Source organism: Bos taurus, chromosome 11 (assembly GCF_002263795.3).
Source record: "Bos taurus isolate L1 Dominette 01449 registration number 42190680 breed Hereford chromosome 11, ARS-UCD2.0, whole genome shotgun sequence".
Taxonomy (NCBI): domain Eukaryota; kingdom Metazoa; phylum Chordata; class Mammalia; order Artiodactyla; family Bovidae; genus Bos; species Bos taurus.
In genome coordinates this window covers 48,869,149-48,891,294 of record NC_037338.1, presented here as the reverse complement: position 1 = coordinate 48,891,294, position 22,146 = coordinate 48,869,149, and the positions used below count along the sequence as shown (strand labels likewise).

At 47.2% G+C, this 22,146-nt stretch overlaps 1 long non-coding RNA gene across 1 annotated transcript in view; it reads right to left on the bottom strand.

Moving 5' to 3' along the window:
• LOC112448788 (uncharacterized) overlaps nt 1–20,325 on the bottom strand; it is a 54,322-nt gene extending 33,997 nt beyond the window's left edge. Inside the window, exon 1 of the long non-coding RNA XR_009496452.1 lies at nt 19,365–20,325. This is a non-coding gene — a long non-coding RNA (uncharacterized lncRNA). The remainder of the gene's footprint in view (nt 1–19,364) is intronic.
• Nucleotides 20,326–22,146: the final 1,821 nt, after the last annotated feature.

Below are 22,146 nucleotides of genomic sequence, written 5' to 3'. Positions count from 1 at the left end.
GCCATTTCCTTCTCCAACGCATGAAAGTGAAAAGTGAAAGTGAAGTCGCTCAGTCGTGCCCGACTCTTCTCGACCCCATGGACTGCAGCCCACCAGGCTCCTCTATCCATGGGATTTTCCAGGCAAGAGTACTGGAGTGGGGTGCCATCGCCTTCTCCAGCCCTCATCTTTACCATCCACTCAAATAGCTAGAGAAAACCTTTTAAAGCTCAAGTCAGATCAAATTACTCCTTTGCTCAAAACCCTCCTGTGACTTCTCATCTCATATGAAACAAAAGCCCAAGTTCTGGGACTTCCCTGGTGGTCCAGAGGTTAAAACTCCTCAGCCCCAATGGAAGGGGTGTGGGTTCAATTCCTGGTTGGGAAACTAAGGTCCCACATGCCACTCAGCATCACCCCCGAAAAAAGCCCAAGTCCCTACAATGGCCCACAGGCCTTATATTATCTGGTCTCCACCAACCCACTGACCTCATCTCTTCCTTCCTCCCTGCATCACCCTGCTTCAGCTTCACGGGCCCCTGTTGGATGCACTGAGCCTATTCTTGTCTTAGAGTTTTTTTCATTTTCCTGCTCCTTATTCCTAGGACAATTCCTCCCAGATCGTCACATGTTCCTTTACTTTTGATGTCACCTTATCGAAGAGGACTTCTCTGCTCTTTATCAAGAAGTGTCAAGCCTACCCCTGCCCCTGTCTCCCTGTCCCCTTCAAGTCTTGCTTTACTCTTTCTTCTCAGGGTGCAGCTCCCAGGCACTAGACAGAGACAGAACAGGGAAGGGCAGGGTCCTTGATGTTCCGTCAGCAATGCTGGAACAAAAGCCAAACCCTGGCACTTCTCCAGCCTCACCTCATGTCTTATGTTTCAAGCCGCCCAGCTTCCCTGCACATCTCCAGGTGACTTTCTGCTCAGGTATCCTCATCACTCTCTTCCCAAACACCTGGAGCATGGGGAAGGTCAAAAGGAGAGAAGACACCAGCTCATATGTCCTACCAGCCTCCCAGAATCCTTCTCAGTGAAATCTATCTTGGCTGAGCCATGCATTCACCACAAGGAAGGACCCTGAGTCAGAATGATTGGCCAGAGACAACCCAGAAACGAACCCCATTACTATAAAACTGAGACTGTGAGCCACATGGCAGAGTAGTCTTTCTGGGTTCCTTTACCATGCTGTTCTCAGTCTGGGCGCTTCTTCCTGATAAAGTCTCTGCTTTGTCAGCACACATGTCTCCTCAAACAATTCATTTCTGAGTGTTAGACAAGCGCCTGCTCTTGGGCCCTGGGAGAGGGTCCCGCCATCCTGCAATACCACCCTATGTTTCGCTCACCTTCTCCTAGCATTTGTTGATGGTGAGGACCTGTCTGGCTTTCTCCTCTGGTCTGTCTGCCAGCTCCTTAAAGATGCCATGGTGTCTCATCTCTCACCTGCATCTCTGATCCCCAGTCCTTCACACTAGGTTGGTCCTCAGTGTCCATTAGTTTTCCTATGAATGGTTGACTCACAGATCTCACCGTTCACATCGTTCTGGGGTTAGGTGGGACACGAGAGGCTTCTTGAGCAATTGTCAGCAACAGGGAACTAATTGCCACCACTTACTGGGCGGGACTTTCTACATGGAATATTTTACTTGCATTTCACAAGAATCCCTTGTGAGGGAATTCCCTAGCAGTCCAGTGGTTAAGGTTTGGTCTTTCAATGAAAAGTGTACAGGTTCAATCCCTGGCCAGGGAGCTAAGATCCTACATGCCTCATGGCCAAAAAACATAGAGCATAAACAGAAGAAGTACTGTAATAAATTCAATAAAGATTTTGAAAAAGGAAAAAAAAAAGAATCCCTTGTGAGTGAAACGTAACCATCTCCATTTACAGATATGGACAGAGGTGGTGAACACATGTCACCGGCCTCGCCTTCTGGGGTAGCCCACTCCTCTGAGGGTAGGCCTCCCTGTGAAAGCTCTCCCAGGATCTCTCATTTAATTTAACCCTACATTTACTCTAGGAGGAAGAGGCTGGAGTTCTCACTTTATAGAAGAAGTAAAACCAAGACTTTCCTACAGGCAAATGTGTGAGCATGCTTAGTCATTCATGTCTGACTCTTTGCAACCCCATGGACTGTAGCCCGCCAGGCTCTTCTGTCCCTGGAATTCTCCAGGCAGGAATACTGGAGTGGGTAGTCATGCCCTTCTCCAGGGGATCTTCCCAACCTAGGGATCAGATCGGGTCTCCCGCATTGCAGGCAGATTGTTTTCTGTCTGAGCCACAAGAGAAGCCACCAACTTTGGAGTCATTTGTTGTGCAGCCAGAGCTGGGACTAGGGTAAAGCAGGTGAGGACCCCAACTCTGAAAACAAATGCCTCCTTAACTCTGAGCCCTGGCTTCCTCATTTGCCTCACCTTAGTCCAAGTTCTGTGTCTGTATTTAGTTGCTATGTCATGCCTGACTCTTTCCAATCCCATGGACTGAAGCCATCCAGGCTCCTCTGTCCATGAGATTTTTGAGGCAAGAATACTGGAGTGGGTTGCCATTTCCTACTCCAGGTGACCTTCCCAATTCAGGGATGAAACTTGCATCTCTTGCATCTCCTGCTTGTCAGGCAGGTTTCTTACCACTGTGTCACCTTAAGGCAAATCCAGGATTTTAAACACCATCATCTCGGACTAGGATTCAGATGGAAGGACTGGATGAGAGGAAAGCAAAGCCTACAGTCATGGGGGGAACACTACCTAGAGGAATTGCCACAGCTCAGACAAGAAGGAAGTTTATATTCCTGGAGTCTAGGATCTTCCTGTCCTCAGCCCTCAGGGACACCCAGCTTGAGCCTTCTGTCACCCTTCCAAGAGGTGTTACATATGTATCTTAAATGCGGGGCATGCTGGTAAAGATGTCTTGGGCTTAAAAAGTCAACATTTGGGTCTACAGAGAGCTGCTTTGTTGGGACGGGTCAACCAAGGAGCAGGAGGGGACACTGAGCAAAAGCTTCTGAGGTAAATTTCTGGCTTCTGGTGAGTGCCAGCGGCTTTTCCCAGAAGCCTCACCTCCCCAGGTGTGCATTCCAAACACGGGAAGCGATAGCAGAAACCGGGTTTCTTACAATCTGTGCTGAATGCAAATAAATTTCAATTGTGTGGAAATGCAGCAGCTTGACTCCTTAGTTTAAGAAATATTTTTAAAAAGAAAAACAAAATTGTAGCACTTCCCAGAAATGTTCAAGATGCAAAAAGAAAGCATGCAAATGTGCTGGTTGTACTAGAAAGAAAGTATCACTCTGTCCCCAAGGCCTAGATAGTTCCACCTTCCAAAGAAGGAGGCCCAACTCAAAGATGTAACAGAGGCCAGTGGCTCAGAAATGCCAGCAACAGTGACTGACACCCCTTAACTTAACACTACTTTTCTACAGCACCCCAGTCCCTCTGGAGGTCTGGCCCAGACACAACAATGATCAGGGTCTCCATATTAAAAAAACAAAATCATTACGTGTAGTAGGACAAATGATTTCAGATTTGTGATTAAATGTACAGAGGTATTGTTGGGCTTCCCTGGTGGCTCAGTGGTAAAGAATGCTCCAGGGGAGAGTGGGGACCACACTTCAGACTTGTCCCACCCGAGAGGAAAGGGATGGGGAAGATGTCCTCCCATACCCCTTGACTTCCGGTGAACCCCAGGACAAAGCCCTGGAATGGGGGTGGCTGCCTGCATGTGGATGTTCCTGGCAAGTGTGGGCAGGGTCCCAGGAGGGCCTCCTCCACTGGCCTTCCTCATCCAGACAACCAGCCCTAGGCAACAGAGCAAAACCCCAACAACTTGCTCCTCCAGAAACTTAGACCTGAGCCAAAGTTGACCAGGGGAGGTGGTGCAGCCCGGTGGGGCAGACATGGGCTCTGGAGTCAGCCAAACCTGGGGACGACTCCCACCCAAGTTGTATGACTCCTGGCGAGTTACTGAAGTTCCCAGCATCCCCCTAGTAACCTAATGGCCACAGTTTCTGCCCACAGGGTCCTAGGGGGAATCCCCTGAGGCTTTCTCACCCAGGAATTTCTCTAACACTCAACTAAGTCAGCATCTTTTGCCCCCATATCCAACTCTTCCGTGCAGCTCTGCACACAACTCACTTTCCACACATGTAAAACACAAACTGCCTAGAAGCCCAGCCCCCTTCTACTTGAGAAGATCTGGGAGGACAGTCCTGAGCTGCCATGGGCAACATAGAGAGAGACAAGAAGTGTCTAGGTATAATATCAGGCTCCCGGGCTCCAACAGAGACAAGATAGCAGCCCACTCTGGGCTGAAAGAGGACTTTAGAACTTCTTTTTATCCTCATTTGTTGTTGGTTAGTTGCTCCGTCGTGTCCGACTCTTTCACGATCCCATGGACTATACAGTCCACCAGGCTCCTCTGTCCATGGAATGCTCCAGACAAGAATTCTCCAGACAAGAATTCTCCAGACTGGAGTAGGTTGTTATTTCCTTCTCCAGGGGATCTTCCTGACCCAGGGATCAAACCCACATTTCCTACACTGGCAGGTGGGTTCTTTACCACTGAGCCACCAGGGAAGCCCATTCTCATTTTCAGTTATCCTTTTATTTTTAAATTTCTGGCTGCTTCACACAGCTTTTGGGATCTTAGTTCCCCAGCCAGGAATCAAACCCAGGCCCCCAGCAGTGAAAGACCAGAATCCTAACCACTAAACCGCCAGGGAATTTCCCAGTTATCCTTTTAAAAGTTGGTTTTGCTTTTGTTTCATAACAACCATAATAGAATTGTGCAAGTGCATAATTTATGCATAAATAAGATACAGATTTTAGGGTGTGAACTCAAAAATATCTTATTAGTGTGTGATCCAATAAGTTTGGGGACACTTGGAATAGATCTTTCTTTCTTGTCCTGGATAACATACATCTGGCCTCTTTCCTCTCTGGACTCTCGAAACACCCCACCCTGCCTTTAGTCTCATTGTCTCTTCATAGAGTTACCTCTTGCTGCAATTCAGTTCTTAACCTCTCAGGGTTTATAAAGAAAAATGTAACTTGTGGGGACTTCCCTGGTGGTCCAGTGACTGAGACTCCACACTCTCCATGCAGGTGGCCTGGGTATGATCCCTGGTCAGGGAACTAGATCCCACCATATCCCTCACACCACAACTAAAACCTGTTAAGAAAGAAAGAAATAGACACACATTTTTTTTAAGTGTGAGACTTCCCTGGTGGTCCAGTGGTTGAGATTTGCCTGCCAGTACAGGGGATGGGGGTTTGATCCCTGATCCTGGAGGATCCCACATACCTCAGGGCAACCAAGCCTGAGAGGTACAGCTGCTGAGCCCGCGTGCCCTGCAGCCCATGCTCGGCAACAAGAGAAACCACCACAATGAGAAGCCTGCCCACCGCAACTAGAGAGTAGCCCCCACTCACCACAGCTAGTGAAAGCCCACTCGCAGCAACAAAGACTCAGCATAGCCAGAAATTAAAAATAATTTTTTTAATTGGAAAAAAAAGTGTAACTTGTTACTTGTATGATCAACACAGGAGGCCTGATCTCGCCCCTTCCCAGCCTTGGATCTCCTTTTCTAGGCCTTTTGCCAACCCCACCATCACATTTCACATCTGTTATCTCCCTCATCAGAAACTATCTGGGTCTTCCTGTCCGTGACCGCAGACCAAGCCCAGTTCCTGGGATTAGTTTCCAGGACCCCACCCACTTCCTGAGTCATGTCCCATGGTTCCTGTTCCCTGGCTAGTGCTCCAGCCAGACCATGCCTTTGCAGTCCCTGGAGCAGACCCAGAGTTTCCACCTCTGCTCCTTATCTTGATGTTGCCTCGCCCCAGCCCTGTAGGTCTAAAATCCCATCTGACTCCGAATCCCAAAGCAGTGACTCCGTCTACCTTGATGCTTCCCTGGAGCCTCCAGCCTCCAGCAAACATCTTCCAGTGCCCGCCCAGCACCCCCCCGCCCACCGCCCCAGAAACTACCTGCATGGCCCCAGCAAGACGTCCCAGGCACTGCTTTGGGTCAGGACTGGCTGCATGTTTGTGGGCTCAGTGTGTGTGTGTGTGTGTGCGTGTGTGTGCGTGCGCGTGCACAAGTACTCAGTTGTGTCCAACTCTTTGTGACACTGTTCTATAGCCCACCAGGCTCTTTTGTCCATGGGATTTCCCAGGCAACAATACTGGATTGAGTTGCTATTTCCTCCTCCAGGGGATTTTCCCAGCCCAGGTATTGAACCGGCATGTCTTGTGTTTCCTGCATTGGCAGGCAGATTCTTTACCACTGTGCCACGTGGGAAGCCCTGTGAGCTCAGTACAAAAGGAAAGCATAGCAGCCCCTGTTCAAAAAAAAAGAAAAAGTATCATTAAAGGTACTAAAATATAAAGTTTTTCTTTTCTGCTGAAAGCTCTTTCTTGACCTGTCATGGTGTTTATTTTTTTCTTTTAAAAATTGAAGTGTAATTGCTTTACAATATAGTGTTAGTTTCTGCTGTGCAGTAAAGTCAATCAGCTGTATGTTAACATATATCCCCTCTTTTGGATTTCCTTTACAATCTGGTCATCACAAATGCATTAAGTAGAGTTCCCTGTGCTATACAGTAGGTTCTCATTAACTATCTATTTTATATATAGTATCAGTAGCGTTAGAGGATGAGATGGCTGGATGGCATCACCAATGCAATGCGCTTGATTAACTTGGGCAAACTTTGGAAGATGGCGAGGGACAGGAAGGCCTGGTGTGCTGCAGTCCGTGGGGTCACAAAGGGTCAGACATGATTGGGCAACTGAGCAACAACATCAATAGTATACATACGTTGGGCTTCCCTGGTGGCTCAGTGGTAAAGAATCTACCTGACAACGCAGGAGACGAGGGTTTGATCCCTGATCCAGGAAGATCTCACATGTGTTGGAGCAACTAAGCCAGTGCACCACAGCTACTGAGCCTGTGCCCTAGGGCCTGGGAACCACAACTACTAAAGCCCATGCCTAGAGCCCATGCTCTGCAACAAGAGAAGCCACTACAGTGAGAAGCCTGTGCACCACAACCAGAGTGTAGCCCTCGCTTGCTGTAACTAGAGAAAGTCTGGCAGCCACAAAGACCCAATGCAGCAATAAATAAATACATATATTTTTTTTAGTCACGTATATATGTCAATCCCAATTCATCCCATCCCTGCCTCCCCCCGCCCTTGATATCCATACATTAGTTTTCTATGTCTGTGTCTCTATTTCTGCTTTGCAAATAAGATCATCTATATGCCATGATGCTTTTGTTTTCTGTTTAGTGTTATTGGTCCCTCAGGCTTGGGGATGTTGATGGCAGATGCTCACAGGCATCCAGGCAACCTGCTCTCCTCAACTGGGTGCTCACACATCACTGGTTGTCTGATTCCCCTCCCACCATAGCTGCTGGATCAGCATGGAGAGCCATGCGTCTCCCTTCCTGTGGGCCTGTGCTCTGACCCCTGGCAGACAGGTGATCCTAAGGGGGATGTGCTAGGTACATGGATCAGGGGAGAGCAAGAGCCCTGCCCGAGCTGAGTGGCCCATGATACCAGCCCAGGGGAGAGATGGCTGCCCCCATCCCCTATCCCGAGACACAGCAGGGCCTAGGTGCCCAGAACCCTCCAACCAGGGCTGAAAGGGGCAGTGGTTTCTGGGCAGAGGTAAGAAAGGGAGTTGGAAGAGCTTAGGACACAGGTAGTCAGAGGAGTGGGCAGCCAGAACCACATCTTAGGGAGGTGGCAGAAGACAGAATGGTGTGTGAGACAAGGCTCCAAGCCGCTGGGACGTGCTTCATTATCTCATTGGACTTCACTTACAAAATGGAAACTCAAAGGGACTTCTCTGGTGGTCCAGTGGTTAAGACTGCCCACCACTGCAGGGGATGAGGGTTCGATCCCTGGTTCGGGAACAATGCCACAGGGCAACTAAGCCTGCATGCCATAATTAGAGAGAACCCCATGGGCCACAACTAAGACACTATGCAGCCAAAAACAAATATAAAAAATTTTTAAAAAGCAGGGGGGTCAGGCCCAATCCCTAGTCAGAGAACCAAGATCCCACACACCACGGGGCACGGTCAAAAAATTTTTTAAACTTAAAAAAAGAACTCAAAGATGAAATTATTAAAAACTTCATGCATCCTCATGTTCATTACAGTATTATTCACCATAGCCAAGATGTGAAAACAACCTAAGTGTCCATCAACAGATGAATAAAGAAAATGTGGTCTCTATCTACCCCTATCGATCTATAGATAGATACACAGCAGAATATTACTCAGCCATAAAAAGAATGAAATCGTGCCACTTGCAACAGCATGGATGAACCTTGAGGGCATTACGCCAAGAGAAATGAGTTAGACAGGGAAAGGCAAATACTGTGTGATCTCACTAACACGTGGATTCCAAAGCAAAAACAAAAAACCCACAAAACTGAGCTCACACATACAGAGAACAGACTGGCCAGAGGTGGGACCAGTAAGGGGGTGGAGTGGGAATGTGGGTGGGAGGAATGAGTAAAATGGCCAAAAGTTAAACTTTCAGCTATAAAATAAATAAGTCATGGGAATGTATAGCATAGTCACTGTAGTTAATAATACTGTATTGCATATTTGAAAGTTGATAAAGGCCTTAAGATTCTCATCTCAAGAAAAAAAATTAGTAACAAAGAACAGTGACTGATGTTAACTAGACTTAGCGTGGTGGACATTCTGCAATATATACAAATATAGAATCATTATGAAACTAACATGCATCACCTGAAACTAACATAATGTTATATGTCAATTATATCTCAACTTAAAAAGAAATTTAAAACTTCAAGACAATGCGCTGCAGCACTAAACCCCCAATACAGGACCCTTCTGACCATGGGGCCCGTGACTGCCCTGGTCTCACACCCATGAGTTGGGCCCTGTTTTAGGATATGATTATTAATACATATTGTGTGTATCAAATTTCCTCTACAAAGTCAGTGTTTCCTCAAGTGCTGTTCACACCGTGGCTGACACATAAGATACCTTAAGGTGATATGTGAGCAGGTATTTAGAATATTTTAGGGACTTCCCTGGCTGTTCAATGGTTAAGGGGGTGCAGGTTCCATCCCAGGTTGGGGAACAAGATTCTGCATGCTGTATGGCCACTTTCTATAGTTTTCATTTATTGTAATGTATATTAGAAAAATTATGACTACCACATTCAGTCTATAATTTCACAGCGATACTGCCTTGGTTCAGGCTGCTATAGGAAAAAACCCCACCATAAACAGAGTGGCTTACCAACAACAGAAATTTATTTAAAATATTTGTTTTTACTATTTCTTTGTTTGGCTGTTCCAGGTCTTGGTTGCAGGATCTTTGATCCTAGCTGTGGCATGTGGGATCTCATTCCCTGACCAAGGATTGAATCTCTGCCCCTGGCATTAGGAGGCCAGAGTCTTAGACACTGGGCCACCAGGGAAATCCTTGGACTGTGAATTCCCTGGAGTCATACATGGCTTGTCTACAAATATCCTCCACTTGTTCCATCAGCCTCCCCCAGCCCTTCCTTTAGGGGCAGCCAATGCTAAATAAATGAATAAGCCAATCCATCAGGGGAAAGTTGGACACCCAGAGGTGAAGCCTCTCCTTTGAAATTTTCATTTGCAGAACTTCCTCTGATTAATCAACTTACATAGTATTCATCTACACATTTTAGAAAAAAATTGCCAAAGAAATTAATTCTTTTAAAATATACAGAGCTTGTTTTGGGGTAACCTGCCTGCCTCCCTTTTTTGAGTCCTCTCTATGACCACCAAATTCAAAAACTTGCCTGGTGACAATCATAGCATAATGCAAAGTGCCATGGGCTCCCAGTTAGCCTGGAGGCTGTGTCCTGTGGGTGTTCGGAGATGACGTTTTGTGATGTGCATTTCCCCAGGGGGGTGGGTTAGCTTGTACAGCTCTCAGGGCTAGAAATTGTTAGTTGATATCCTTGGGAGGGGGCTTCCCAAGTGGCTCAGAGGGTAAAGAATCTGCCTGCAGTGAAGAAGACAGGTTCGATCCCTAGGTTGGGAAGATCCCCTGGAGGAGGGCATGGCAACCCACCCCAGTATCCTTGCCTGGAGAATCCCATGGACAGAGGAGCCTGGCGGGCTATAGTACACAGGGTTGCAAAGAGTCAGACACAACTGAAGCAACTAGCCATGCATGTACCCTTGGGAGGTCCTCAGTGAACAAATGGCCAAAGCTTTACCACCAAAAAGTTGTCAGTCCTTAGAGAAACGATCTCCAGCTTCACCTTTCAACCAAATCTCACCTTGTCAAACAGCAGAGCCACACATTTTTTAAAAGGACCAAGACTGAAATGTCACCCGTGACAAATATTTTGGAACCGAGGTTTTTGAAAATGGAGAAAAATGAGAAACACATTCTTACTGGTTACAGATCAAAGCCACGACCTACAGCTTCACTGTTTTTGCCAGGTGGCCTTTTTTTGAATTATTATTAACATATGTTTATATGGGTAATTTTCTGTTGATTTTTAATCAATGACAGAAAGGACATTTCTGGCATGATGTTTTCAATCTCCTGGAACATATCACTAATATTCTCTTTATTTTTTTGGGAAAAACTTTATTTTGAAGTTTCAAGGTAAGCATCTTGAGTGAACTGGCACATTTCAGAGCTTACTCATCACGTAAAAACAAGAGATGGATTAACAGGACTTCCCTGGTGGTCCAATGGCTAAGACCCCATGCCTCCAATGCAGGGGGCCTGGGTTTGATCCCTGGTCAGGGAACTAGATTCAACATGCAGCAACTAAAGATCCAGCATGTCTCAACTAAAAAGAACCCACATGCTGCAACTAAGACCTGGCACAGCTAGAGAAAGAAATACTTTTAAAAAGAGAGAGAGATGGATTTACATGCTCATTGTGAAAATCCAAACATTACAGATATGAGTGACTCAGAAAATGAAAGTGACCCCATAATTATGCTTTCTAGATATAATCAGTGTTTCTAGTCGTTGGTACATTGTTCCAGATTTGTCTGTGCTTGTGTATACAGATCTACCATGTGAGAGGACTTTTCGAAATGATTCCCTAGTAGTCCAGTGGTTGGAACTTCGAGCTTCCACAGCAGGGGCGTGGGTTCAATCCTGGTTAGGGAACTATTAATAGAATCCCTCATGCTGTGAGCCATGGCCAAATAAATAAATAATTAAATAAAATGATTCATCAGATTTGTATTTTTGTCAGACTCAGAAGAATGCTGTAATTCTGAAAGTCTGCTAAATCTGACATTTTCCTCATCACCACAGGACAGAAAAGTTGATTTTCACCAACTCCCAGGAAATGGCCATCTCTTTTCTGAGACCATCCCATGTTCACTGTCCACAACCCACAGCCTGTCTGCCTACCCCAGCTGTGGGCTCTGCTGTTGATCCCCACGGGCCTGACCGGGCCCACTCACCTGGCCTAAAAGGTGAGCCCCAGCATGCATGCTAAGTTGCTTCAGTCTTGTTCGACTCTCTGTGACCCTATGGACCATAGCCCACCAGGCTCCTTTGTCCATGGGATTCTCCAGGCAAGAATACTGGAGTGGGTTGCATGCCCTCCTCCAGGGGATCTTCCTGACCCAGGAATCAAACCTGCATCTCTTATGTCTCCTGCACTGGCAGGTGGGCTCTTTACTACTAGCACCACATGGGAAGCCCCTTTAAGGTGAACCCAGGCAGATCCAGTTTATCCACTGACCATTATCCTCACAGGAAAACTTTGCATTCTAGGGAAAAAAATTAATTTGCTCCAAAGTATATAAAAAAAATAAATAAAACCCTGTATAATCAAAATGAATACAAGCTTAATTAAATGCCTACAAAGTGAACCATTATGTCAGCTACATCAATCAGTAAATTTAGTATTTATAATAATTTCATTACATTTGAAAAATGAAAGTAACATTTTCTCCTCTGCAAGAGTGTGTGGAGATTACCAAGAAATAACATGTGCTGTTCATATCCTATTATTTTAAAAAGCAAAATTATTAAAGCCAGTTAAAAATACTTTGCAATAAAAAATATATACAACATATATGTGAGTATATTGTATGTATATATATATGCATACATCTATTGTAGTCACTGTGGGTTGTATTTAACATGTTTGATACATTATTTTTCAAATGTATTTTTTTTTTGGCTGTGCTGTATCTTTTTTGGTGTGAGGAGCTTTTCTCTAGTTGCCGTGCACAGGCTTCTCATTGCAGAGCATGGGTTCTAGGGTACTCTGGCTTTAGTGGTTTTTGCACAGGGGCTCAGTACTTGTGGCTCCCAGGCTCTAGAGCACAGACTCAATAGTTGTGACACACAGGCTTGGTTGCTCTGCAGCACGTGGGATCCTCCTGGATCAGGGATGCAACCCACATCTCCTTCATTGGCAGACGGATTCTTTACCACTGAGCCACCAGGGCAGCCCTTGATATGTTATTGAACAGAGTCTTTAAAAGTAAGCACAGGGCCCAGGGACCTCCCAGGTCTTCCTGAGGTGCAGACCACCTGCAAGGAGCCTTGTGCTCAGTCAGCATCCCTTTCTGCAGGCAAGAGATAGGAGGAGCCCAGAGGAAGCTCTTCTTGAATCATCTCTAAAAATAGTCCCTATCATGTGGGGCAGGATATTAATGGTCTGGGAATCAGGAAATTCAGAGGCAGAGTTTAGAAAACTGGCAAAAATGGAATCCCACAGCCTAGAAGGGGTCCTCAAATCTCTGTTGGCCATCTTGAAAAATGTCAAGTTCTTTCATTAGAGCCAGTGCCTTTATTGGCCTAGATCCCCACTGAACTTAAATGAAAATTCAGAAGAAAATTGCTCTTTTATTGTCTTTTTTTTAAATTCTAACACAACATGTGTAATCAAGAGCATATTTTTTTTTTTTCTTTTGGCCACACTAGGTCTTGGTTGTGGCACATGGAGTCTTTGTTGATGCGTGCAGGATCTTTAGTTGAGGCATGTGGGCTCTAGTTCCCTGACCAGGGATCAAACCCTGGACCCCAGCATTGGGAGCATGGCGGCTTAGCCACTGAACCACCAGGGAAGTGCTAAAAGCATGCATCAAGAGTATGGCCGAATGACTTATTACCTAGATGGTAGATAGACAGATTAGACAGATAGATAGACAGACGATAGATAGATCCCACTCCCCAGGTTAGCACCATCCAGATCACCACCAACTATTTCCATCACTTCAGAAGTCTCCCTCTGCTCCCTCCCATGTCAATCCTTCTATCCAAGGTAACCTCCACTCAGATTTCCATCATAGATTAGTTTTGCGGGTTCCTGAATTTCATATAAATGGAATCCTGCAGGATGTACACTTTGGGGATGTCTAGCTCAACATGACATCTGTGAGATTTGTCTCTCTGCCTGAGACTGAGTATAGGCCTTTCGGGTGTTCAGAGTCATGTAGCCCCACACACCTATTACCGCCTGTCCCACAGTCCCTTCCGAGACCATGCAAAAATCTCTCACCTTCCTCCTCCCTGTATAAATGGACAAACAAAAGTCGATTTTTTACAAGGTAAATGTAATTTTTTTCCTAAGTACAAAAATTACACATGCTCATTTTAAAAAGAAAGAAATTCTAGCCTTGAGAATCTTGCATGGCTTACCCAAACACAGCCAATAGATCCGCTGGCCAGTGGCCTTTGACCTGTGTAGCCTGGCTCTGAAAAAACAACTGGGTCAGTCACATTCTGCATGTCAGGAATGTGACCTCTCGAACTCAGAGGGAAGTTGCATTTGCCAGTGACGCTGGTCCCACCTGGACTGTGTGTGGTACCAGTGGGACCCTCCTCCAGGACCGAGGGGCCTATTTCTCCAGGTGCCATGCTTCTTGGTCCCAACTCAGGACAGCTCTCAGAGGCCAGCCCAGGAGAATAAATCTGTCACTGCTTCCACTTTTTCCCCTTCTATTTGCCATGAAGTGATGAGACTTGAGGCCATGGTCTTAATTTTTTGAATATTGAGTTTCAAGACAGCTTTTTCACTCTCCTTTTTCACCCTCATCAAGAGGCCCCCAGCCCCAAGATTCTCTAAACATTCCCACCTCCTCACCTTTGCTTCTACCCACTCTACCTGCTGAGGTCCAGCTCTTTTACCAGCTCTTCTCCAAACCCTTCCGAGAATCCCCAGGCCACTGTCACAGTATTTTCTTTGTATAATGATAGCATTTGCCATTAGCTGCCTTGTGCTAAGGCTTAACTAGGTGAACTAGCTGCAAAAACGCCTCTTTGGTTTTTTAAAAAAAGTGAGTGGCATGTCCTCAAGGCTTGGCAACTTGTAAAATGCCTCTCATTCCTCCAACTTGGAGAAACTTATCATTCCTATAGATGAGTCAGTAGAGGGGAGAGTTAATTGATTGGCTTAGATTTGGGGAAAATGCAGAGAAGTGATTTGTGTCACCTGGCTGTCCCTCTCCTGGGATGAGCAAGCCTAAATGGAGACCCCACACAGTGCCGTCCCAGGAAAGCCCTTCAACATCCCCCCACTTTCCCAAGGTGGAGGAGGGGATAGGGGAGACAGTCCCTCTGCGCAGCGCTAGGGGCCATTCACAGGGCCATTTCCCCTCCCCCACCTCCACCCCCCCCGGAGAGAGGCAGGAGACAAGGACTCCCACACAATGTCCCCATTGACACTTGTGGCCAAGTCGGGGCTGGGTGCCATGGAAACCTCTTGGGAGCAGAGAGGGAAAGCAATAACCCAGGCCTCCCACACTGAGCCCATTGTCCCCTGAGCCGACCTCCCTCAGTGGGCCCTTATCACTGCTCCCCTCTGCCAGGCCTCGGCTCCAGGCTCCGCACCCCACTAGAGGCACCCACTTTCCCCCTGCTGGCCCCCCAGGGGAGCCACCACCCATCCTGCTTTCCCTACACACACCCCGTGAGTGAGGCCAGGGAGCTCATTTCCCAGCCACCCTGAGCCCTGAGAGTGGAGAAGACGCCAGGCAGGGAGGCCCGGGAGGCAGGTAGGTCACGGCACTACAGGCTCTGTCCTCTGGTTGGGGCAGTTTTATGCCCAGAATGTGCCAACTGCTGTGTTCTGTTGGCCTAGAGGAGGAAGACCAGACTCCGGAACTGGCCTTGGGGCACTAGAATAAACCCATCTGGGCCACCCAGGCCTGGGCTCAGCTGAGGCCCAGCCCACAATCTTCTCCTCACCTGAGTCTTGAAAACTGCTCCCTGGTTGTTGCTGTTCCCATCACCTCCCTCCCAGGGCTCCTGGAACCTAGGCCTAGCTGCATGAATCTAAGAAGAGGCCTGAGGGGTTCCCCTGGTGGCTCAGTGGTAAAGAATCCACCTGCCAATCCACAAGTGTCAATGGGGACATTGTGTGGGAGTCCTTGTCTCCCGCCTCTCTCCGTGGGTTCTATCCCTGATCCTAGAAGATCCCACATGTGGCGGAGTGGCGCCCCTTAGCCCGAGTGCCACCACTATTGAGCCTGTGGTCTAGAGCCAGGGAGCTGCAACTACTGAGCCCATGGGCCACGACTACTGAAGCCTTAGAGCCCGTGCTCCACTACAAGAGGAGACACCGCAATGAGAAGCCCGGGTACTGCAACTAGAGAGCAGACTGTGCTCACCACAACTAGAGAAAAGTCCATGCAGCGGTCAAAAAATAAATTTTTAAAAAATAAGTAAAAAATAAAAAGAGGCCTGAGAAGGGCTTCCCTGGTGTCTCAGTGGTAAAGAATTCCCCTGCAATGCAGGAGCCGCAGGAGACGTAGGTTCAATCCCTGGGTCAGAAAGATCCCGTGGAGGAAGGCACGGCAACCCACTCTGATATTCTTGCCTGGAGAATCCCAGGGACAGAGAAGCCTGGCGGGCTACAGTCCATGGGGTCACAAGAGTTGGACATGACTTAGTGATTAAACCATGAACAACTAGATGACAGAACTTGGTGACTGCAGCACCCCTTCTCACCAGCTGTCACTTGAGTGACATAATGATGTAACCAACAAGGGCACCGCCTTCAGGCAAAACCCTTGAAGCCCTCAGGCAGGGGGTGGGGTGAGGCGTCCAGATGGGCAACAGAGGAGCCTGGGCTTCAGATTGGTGCGGGGGAGTGGGAGAGCTTCAGTCCCAGCTGGATGACCTGGGAGAAGTTAGGTAACCTCTGTGAGCCTCAGCTTTACCATCTGTAAAAAAGAGCAGTAAAAACTTTTGACAAAGGACTTCCCAAGTGGTCCAGTGGCTAAGACTCCGAGCTCCCAAAGCAGGGGGCCTGGGTTCCATCCCTGGTCAGGAAACGAGATCACACACGCTGCAACTAAGACCGGACGCAGCCGAATGAACAAACAAACGTTAACAAAACGAAAACCAAAACTTTCGGCACACTTTACTAGGACGTGGAAAGGACTTGACAGGACAGTAAAGAGTGCACGCTAAGTCGCCTCAGTCACATCTGTCTCTTTGCAACCCAATGGACTATAGCCTGCCAGGCTTCTCTGTCCCTGGGATTCTCCAGGCGAAGATACTGGAGTGGGTCGCTATGCCCTTCTCCGGGGGATATTCCCAACCCAGGGATTGAACCTGCATCTCTTGCATCTCCTGCCTTGGCAGTGGGGTTCTTTACCACTAGTGCCACCTGGGGAGCCCAGCAGGGCACAGAGAGCACACTGGAGGAATGGACCAGATGCTACTGTGATCCATTTGACAACCTTTAACCCCCACAACTCTGGGCACTGCGTCGGGTGCTTGGGACTAAAAGAGCCACAGGGAGCAAGGGACAGCCATCAAGTGACCCCCCTGAGAGGCCCAACCCCCCTGAGGCAGGAGTCCCTGAGGGAGAACAAGGCAGCAAATGATGGGGTGGCAGGGAGCATGTGGTCCCCAGCAAGAGATCCGTCCTAACATTCCCAATGGGGTTTTACATGGGGTGGCTGGTTAGTTCCTGGAATGTCTAAGAAAAACAAACTGGTTATTCTGAGTGAAATTGCAGCCTGGCTAAGGCGGGTGGGTCTGCTTTAAATTAAACACAGCGTTGCTGAGATTCTTTTCATTTCGTGGCCACTGCTGATCAGCAGAGACGTTACCTCACCTCACCTTCCTGCTCTGAGAGGGGGAGGCTCACAGGGAGTGGTTCTGGGGCCGGGAGGAGCTGGAGGAGGCTGAGAGGCCCTTCCCCTCCAGGTTCCTGGGAGCCAGAGGTAGGAAGCCCACCCTCCTCCAAAAACTCAGTCTACCTCTAGGGCTGGGGGTTCTAAAATGTGGGAGCACAGAGATGATCTTAAGTGCATTCAACTTTGTCCTTGGTATTTAGCTGAGGAATTACGGCATTTGCAAATATACTGCTTTCCCAGGAGTACTTGAAAAAAAACTTGGCGGCAGTTTTACAAGTCCAAGGTTGGTCCCTTTCAAACATTTAGGCACTGGGTGGCCCGGCCTCCTGGCTCCTCCCAGGACTCCAGCTGCTTTAGCTGGCAAGCTGATGGAGAGGCCAGTGTCCCCATGGGGTGCCTTGGTCAAGGGTGGAGTTACCTTCTGGTTTTGGAAAGTGCTTTTGACCAGCCTGCCAGCTCGTGGAGTCCTAGAAAATTCCAGAGTGTTGGAGTCAGGCAGACCTGAGTGTGTGAGTACCAGACCCCTAGATAAAGATTGCCTAATGTTAGACCTAGAATGTGTGCATGCTCAGTCACTTAGTCTTTGCAACCCCATGGACTGTAGCCCACCAGGCTCCTCTGTCAATGGGATTTCCCAGGAAAGAATACTGGAGTGGGTTGCCATTTCCTTCTCCAGGGGATCTTCCTGACCCGAGAGTTGAACTGGAGTCTTCTGCGTCTCCTGCACTGGCAGGTGGATTCTTTATCACTGCACCACTGAGAAACCCTAAACCTTGAATAGACTCATCTTTAAAATGGCGATAAGAGCAGAATTCCCTGGGGGTCCAGTGGTTAGGACTCCATGTTTTTCAGTGCCAAGGGCCCCAGTTCAGTCCCTGATTGGGGAAAAAATAAAAATAATACAATAAAATGGGGGGACTTCCCTGGTGGCCCAGTGGTTAAGACTGTGCTGCCAATGCAGGGGGTCCAGGTTCAATCTCTGGTCAGGGAACTAGATTCTACATGAGCAACTAAGAATTCACAAGCCGCAACCAAAAGATCCTGCGTGTCACAACTAAGACCTGGCACAGCCAAATAAATAATAAATCAATATTAAAAAGTAATAAAATAATATGGGAACAAGGGAACCTACTTCTCAGGGTTGTTACATGGATTAAATGCAAATGTGTGCTTAATGTTCTTTTGTTTCAAATTAAATGTATCCCTAGTTTTTTGGTTGTAAGAAATAGAAACTTCCTCAAGTTGCTGTATGTAAAGGGGAAACTTTTTCTATGGAATTCAGGGACTTTCATGAAAACAGGCCTCCAGTCCCTCTCAGAGAGCTGAAACTAGGACCTGAAAATGGATTTGCTTTGTTCCTCATCCTGCTTTGTCTCCACATGTGCTTGGGTGGCCGCTTCTTGCGGTCTCAGAGCATCTCCTCTCCCTGCAGACCACCTTTCAAAGAGAAAGACCTGTTTACTCACCAGCCTTGGCTTGACATCATTTCCTCATGCTAGATCCATAGTAGTGCTCAGTAAAGAATAGACAGTTTCTACTGTGTTTCTTTGATTTAATAGTAATGCACTGGCACCCCACTCCAGTACTCTTGCCTGGAAAATCCCATGGGCGGAGGAGCCTGGTAGGCTACAGTCCATGGGGTCACTAAGAGTCGGGCACAACTGAGCGACTTCACTTTCACGCATTGGAGAAGGAAATGGCAACCCACTCCAGTGTTCTTGCCTGGAGAATCCCAGGGACGGGGGAGCCTGGTGGGCTGCCGTCTATGGGGTCGCACAGAGTCGGACACGACTGAACTGACTTAGCAGTAATGCACTATGTTATGGGTAACTAAGCCCCTGGGTCACAGGTACTGAGCCAACACTGTAGAGCTTTCGAGCCATGACCACTGGCCCTGTGTGCCTAGAGCCTCTGCTCCCGGGGAAGAGAAACCACTGCGGTAAGAAGCCTGTGCATAGCGACAAAGAGTAGCTCCCACTCGCTGCAACTAGAGAAAGTCCACGCACAGCAACGAAGACTCAACACAGCCAAAAATTAAAATAAATAAATACAAAATTTAAAAAACAAAACAAACACAAATAGTAATGTGCTGAATATTCCCTTCAACTCTCCAAATCCTTTCTCTCTTCTCCACTGTGCTCTGTCCTCAGGAGCTGACCTGCATCAGTTGTCACTGGATCTCCCTCCCCTTCTGGGCTCTGGCTGACTTCAGCCCACAGCAGACACCAGCAGGAAATGGAGGGGAGTTGGAAAGCACCAGCAGAGTGCTGACTATTCTAACGCCCTTACCAGTGGACGATGGCTTGGCAGCTGTAACCTGGTTCCGACACGGAAGGCCCCAGCCGCTTTTCAGCAACCCCATCCTTCAGCTACAGGCCTCTCAGGGTTCTTTTCACCACTTCCTTTCCCGGTCCCTTCAAGCTGACAGTGCTGATGGTGCTCCACGTTTCTATCCTGGAGATGCTGCATCATCCTTTTTGTTTTCCTTTCATCTCCTCCATGTGTCTAAAATTCTTCTGTTTATTATGTTCTCTCCAATAACACAGCTGTAACTCTGTTGCCATCTCTCTCTTGCTGGGACTCTGATGACACCATGAGTCAAGAAGGGGAGTTGTCTCCCTGCTCCACCTCCCACTCTGGCTCTGGCAGGAAGTGGATGAAGAACTAGAAGGTCTTTGAGATAAACATTATACACAAGGTATCCAAAATCGAGATCACCAGGATTCTTTTGGCAGGGAAAAATAATACATGTGCTGGGATGGGGTGTTTCTTCTTTTGGAAGAAACTCTCCATTTTCCTGGGAGAATGTGACCCCCATAGTTCAGTTCATTTCAGTTGCTCAGTTGTGTCCAACTCTTTGCGATCCCATGGACTACAGCACATCAGGCTTCCCTGTCCATCACCAACCCCGGAATTTACTCAAATGCATGTCCATTGAGTCAGTGATGCCATCCAATCATCTCATCCTCTGTTGTCCCCTTCTCTTCTTGCCTTCAATCTTTCCCAGCATCAGGGTCTTTTCAAATGAGTCAGTTCTTCCCATCAGGTGGCCAAAGCACTGGAGTTTCAGCTTCAGCGTCAGTCCTTCCAATGAATATTCAGGACTGATTTCTTTTAGGATTGACAGGTTGGATCTCCTTGCAGTCCAAGGGACTCTCAAGAGACTTCTCCAACACCACACTTCAAAAGCATCAATTCTTCTGCACTCAGCTTTCTTTATAGGCCAACTCTCACATCCATACATGACTACTGGAAAAACCATAGCTTTGACTAGGACCTTTGTTGGCAAAGTAATGTCTGCTTTTTAATATGCTGTTTACTTTGGTCATAACTTTTCTTCCAAAGAGTAAGCATCTTTTAATATCATGGCTGTAGTCACCATCTTCTGTGATCTTGGAGCTCAAGAAAATAAAGTCTGTCACTGTTTCAACTGTTTCCCCATCTATTTGCCATGAAGTGATGGGACCAGATGCCACAATCTTAGTTTTCTGAATGCTGAGTTTTAAGCCAACTTTTTAATTCTCCTCTTTCACTTTCATCAAGAGGCTCTTTAGTTCTTCTTCACTTTCTGCCATAAGGGTGGTGTCATCTGCATATTTGAGGTTATTGATATTTTTCCTGGTAATATTGACTCCAGCCTGTGCTTCATCCAGCCCAGTGTTTCTCATGATGTACTCTGTATGTAAGTTAAATAAGCAGGGTGACAATACACAGCCTTGACATACTCCTTTTCCTATTTGGAACCAGTTTGTTGTTCCATGTCCAGTTCTAACTGTTGCTTCCTGACCTACATACAGATTTCTCAAGAGGTAGGTCAGGTAGGTCAGGTGACTATGATCCACATAGTCAAAGGCTTCAGTGTACTCAGTGAAGCAGAAGTAGATGTTTTTTTGGAATTCTCTTGTTTTTTCCATGATCTAATTTGATCTCTGGTTCCTCTTCCTTTTCTAAAACCAGCTTGAACATCTGCAAGTTCACGGTTCACGTATTGCTGAAGCCTGGCTTGGAGAATTTTGAGCATCACTTTGCTAGTGTGTGAGATGAGTGCAATTGTGCGGTAGTTTGAGCATTCTTTGGCATTGGCTTTCTTTGGGACTAGAATGAAAACTGACCTTTTCCAGTCCTGTGGCCACTGCTGAGTTTTCCAAATTTGCTGGCATATTGAGTGCAGCACTTTCATGGCATCATCTTTTAGGATTTGAAATAGCTCAACTGATTCCATCACCTCCACTAGCTTTGTTCGTAGTGATGCTTTCTAAGGCCCACTTGACTTCACATTCCAGGATGTCTGGCTCTTGGTGAGTGATCATACCATCATGAGTATCTGGGTTTGAAAATCTTTTTTGTATAGTTCTTCTGTATATTCTTACCACCTCTTCTTAATATCTTCTGTTTTCTGTTAGGTCCATACCACTTCTGTCCTGTATTGTGCCCACCTTTGCATGAAACATTCCCTTAGTATCTCTAATTTTCTTGAAGAGATCGCTAGTCTTCCCCATTCTAAAGAGTTGGAAATATACATATGCTACCAATTCAGTTAGGGCTCTCTTTCTAGAACAGAGCTACCTAAAAGCAAGCAGTCATATAGGTTGTGAACAGAGGGTTTGTTTTTTTTAAGGTGTATTTATTTCGTTTTGGCTGTGTTAGATCTCTCTTCGTGCAGCTGGGCTTTCTTTAGCTGCGGTGAGTGGGGGCTACTCTTAGTTGTGATGCATGGGCATCTCATTGCAGTGGCTTCCCTTGTTGCAGAGCACCAGCTGTGGGGCACACAGGCTTCAGTAGTTGTGGCATGTGGGCTCAGTGTTTCAGTTCCTGTTCTAGAGCACTGGCTCAGTAATTGTGCCTCATAGGCCTAGTTGCTCTGAAGCCTGTGGGATCTTCCCAGAGCATGGATCAAGCCCCTGTCTCTGTCTTTCCCTTTCCTTTTCCAGTTTGGCCCACGCACATTTCACTTTGGGCTTTGACCATGACCATAGCCTAGGATAGACCTCCCTGTCTCCAGTCTTTCTTGTCCAGTCTGTTCCACAGCTCACTGTCAGATTAGTCTTGGCTTCACTCAGGCTTATAGATG